The sequence below is a fragment of the Cebus imitator genome, unplaced genomic scaffold (genome assembly GCF_001604975.1).
Source record: "Cebus imitator isolate Cc_AM_T3 unplaced genomic scaffold, Cebus_imitator-1.0 Scaffold334, whole genome shotgun sequence".
NCBI classification, from domain to species: Eukaryota; Metazoa; Chordata; class Mammalia; order Primates; family Cebidae; genus Cebus; species Cebus imitator.
Genome location: NW_016107649.1, coordinates 1,978,550 through 1,982,632, shown reverse-complemented (window position 1 = coordinate 1,982,632; position 4,083 = coordinate 1,978,550).

The following is a 4,083-nucleotide window of genomic DNA, read 5'->3' as shown; positions in this document are numbered from 1 at the left end:
AGTACTTGCCATACTTTATTTTCATTGCTTATAACATCTAAATCTAAATACAGATATTAGATTTGAGTTTTAGAAAGATGACTCTGAGAGGAGCATGAAGGATGAATTGGAGGGCCATGAAAACTGGAGTGCAGTAAATAACAGGAGGAAATTTTATTTATTTGACCATAATGAGAGGGTTAGAGATGCAGACGGAGAAGAAGGCAGAAAGAAATCCATTTAAAAGGGGCCGTTATAAGGTCTGAAGACCCATCAGGTGGAAGAGAAGTTTTGGGGATTACAAGAGAGGGATTAGTACCCAGTGTTCTGTTGTGAACATGTGGATATATCCTTGTGCCACTAACCAAATTAGGAAAAATATAGGTTCTGAAGTCAGATGGGCCTGAAGACCAGTATCATTTTTGTTGAATTAACCATTGATTCTTAGCAAAGTTATGTGGCCAGCCTGAAGTTTGACATTGTTCTTCTATAAAATAGGGTTGATAAACTCAACCTTGCAGAGTTGTGAGGTTGGAAATGAGGTCAAGTAAGAAACATGCCTTGCACAGGGCCTGATCCACACGTAGTAGGCCCTCAGTGAATTAAGATGATGATGGTTTGAGGTCTAAAGGTGCTGAATGCCAGATCCCTACAGAACATCCCCGTGGACAAACTAGCTCCCAAGTTGACAAAAGGCATCTTAGACTGTGTCTCTTACAGCACTTATCAAGAGCTAGACTTTCAACATTGAAGCCTTTAAGACATTATCTTAATTTTCTGTCTTACTCCTTAGAACCTGGGACTACTGTTTTGTTAGAACTCTAGGGCTTCCATGGATTCATTGACAGGTGAGATGCCACTTAGATTCAAACAAATGGAGACTGGCCAAAGGTCAGAAGCAGTAGTGAAGGACTACTATTTTAAGAGTGATGATTCCGTACGTAGAAGGCATGTTTCTACCTGTAGACAGGACTCAAGGTGACATATTAGCCTTTTCAGCAGCTGTTTTCTCCCTGGCTGGAACTTAAAGAGCAGCAAGACCTTGGAACACATTTAAAATCTCACCCCAAAAAGTTTCAAGAAAGACTCTCTTTAGTTCTGGTGGAAAAAGGAAAAGCAGGCAGAATGCTTCCTGTCAATGAATCGAATTGTTGCTATTCTTCTCCCAATGCGTAGAAAGTTTCCAAGCTCAGAGTGAGCCCTTTTGGTTGAAGAAACCACTAACTTCAAAAGCAGCCCATCATGGTCTTTCAGTAACGTGATATTTGTTGAACTGAATTTGGATAACTATAAGGGCTCTGTTTCCAGTTCACACTCAGGGGCAGGTCCTTGATTTTAAACAAAGAGTTGAAACTCTTCTGGAATCTGTAGACTGCCTGGTCAATCAGATAACATGTTCTGAGACGGAATCAAAAGGGAAGTTCCAAGGGAATTTCAAAGTTATACTATAAATACCTGAGGAGACTACAGCTGGTCTAAACTTTTCTTTGACTCCTGGCTCTAATGTGGCCTTTTGGATAAACACCAGCTATTTCTCTGATTTATTTCTGAACTACAAAGAGGGTCTTCATCACCTGAATTCTAAAAAAGAGAAAATGAAAGTGAGGTATACTCTTTATAGCACTGGGGAGCTGGATTTCAACATATAATGAATTGAACCATCTTCTTTTTTTGAATATCAACCACATATGCTGTAAAGCCAAATCAATACTAATCAACAATACTTAATTATGACTAAATTCAAATAGAGACCCAGATGACCATTATTAGACATTTATAACAAACTGCCATCTCATACATGTCATCACAGTTAATTACATTAATTTCCACAACAAATCAGTGAATGGGGTATTGCTGGCTTCATTTCAAAAATGAAGAAACTGAGTTTCAGGGTCACTTAGCTAATATCTTACTCTAACTGTAACCACCAGAATTTTTTTTTAAAAAAAGAATGCTGTTTTTATATAGCAAAACTCAGGTAACCATGAATCACTGCAGAAAAATTTACAAATAAGGTATTTTACAACTTATAAATTAAGGGTAATGAGATAGACTATAAACAACTTGAGGCCGTAGGCTATGTCTTTACTTTGCTTTGTGGCCCCATATCTCAAATAAAGAGAGATGCATTAAATGTTTGTGGAACAACATGCATGAAAAATAATTTTTTTGGGGGGGCCTTGAATAAATGTGTACACTTGCAGGAAACAATAGAATTCCAGAACTGGAAGAGATCTTTGAAGCATCTACATGAGTGGTTCCTAAACTTTAGCATGCAGCATCAAAATCCTCTAAAGGGTTTGCTAAACCCTTTCACAAAATTGCTAGGCTGTAGCCTGAGTTCACAACCCTGGCTCCACCAATTATTATTGATGGGCGAAGCTGAATAAAACACTTGTCTATGTCTCTTTTTTCTTATAAATAAAATGGAGATGCTAAAAATGTCACCATTTTCCAGATTTTTGAAAGGATTCAATGACCTGAGAAGCTCAATTCAATCAGCCAGAAAGTTTCTGATTCCGAAAATCTGAAATGGGCTTGGGAATCTGCATTTTCAATAAGTTTCCACGTGAAGCTGATGCTGCTGGTCCAGGGACCACATTTTAAAAGCCACTAACCTGCAACAACGATAACTAACATTTACTAAGGACTTATTATTTGCCAGGCACTATGTGAAAGCATATCACCTGCATTAAGTCATTCAATCATTATAATAAGTCTGTCAAATGGTGATATCATTAGCACCTCCATTTAATTTACAAGAAGGAGACAAAGAGAAGTGTTTTATCCAACTTTGTCCATCTAATAATTGGTGGAACCCAACTAATAAGTGGTGTGAACTCAGGAATTCTGGTCTAGATCCAGCACTTTTACATTACGCTATAGCATTTCGAGGAGTGAACTGCTTCTTGAATCAAATCTGAAGGGAAATGAAGGCTCACAAGAAATGATTAACCAAAGTCAGGCCATCAATTGGAAGAAGAGTATGTGAATGAGGACACAATCTTCCTAGTTCAGCATCTTTTAAGCTGCCTTCTCTTGGCATAGAGCACTAGTAAGAGTGAGGGAGGGCTCTATTCCTTCTTCCAGTTTGAATCTAATCTGTTTGAGTGGCACAGATGTCCTTACAATGTGCTGACATCCTAATAGTTTCCTCTATTTACATACCGTTTCATCTGAAGAAGGGAGGTGGTGATTGCCTGGAAGACAGAATAGGAGGTGTGATGAGTCATGAGGCTGGAAGCTCAGCCCCAGAAAAGAAAGGGGTCAGACTGTTGAGTGGCTAAAGAATGGGTGGAAGGAAATGTGTCCATATGTCTCGTCAAGCCCTTAGTTATATCTCAACCAACACGTAGAAAATCTAGCTTTGGGCTGGGTGCAGTAGCTCACGCCTGCAATCTCAGCACTTCGGGAGGCTGAGGCGGACTGATCACTTGAGGTCAGGAGTTCAAGACCAGACTAGTCAACATGGTGAAACCCCGTCTCTACTAAAAATACAAAAATTACCTGGGCGTGGTGGTGCACGCCTGTAGTCTCAGCTACTTGGGAAGCTGAGGCCAGAGAATCACTTGAACCCAGGAGACGGAGGTTGCAATGAGCAGAGATCATGCCACACTGCACTGCAGCCTGGATGACAGAGCGAGACTCTGTCCAGAAAAAAAAAAAAATCCAGCTCTGAGGGACTTTAGGTAATTGCATTCCCAACTCTTAAGTCTCTCAGAAACTCTGGGAAGGAAAGTGGAGAATGTGTCATTAGCAGAAGCATGGACCTGGGAGGGCCCACAAAGCCATAGGCTCAGTTTCCCAGATACTATCTATCCTAAAATGTGGTATATCCTTTGTCCCAGAATATTCCTCTCCCCTGTGCCAGCTGTTGGACAAATATTCACTGACACAGCACACTGCAGTAGGAACAGCACAGGCCTCAAGCCAAGTCTGTCCTCGCACTGACAGCTGCATGAACTTCACCAGAGCCATCGTCTTACAGAGCTGGCTTCCTTGTCTATAAAAGGGGGTTATGGTAAGCAGTGTAATGACCCTTTTCCTCCTAAAATGTTCACATCTTAATTCCTAGAATCTGTAACCATGTTACCTTAAAAAGCA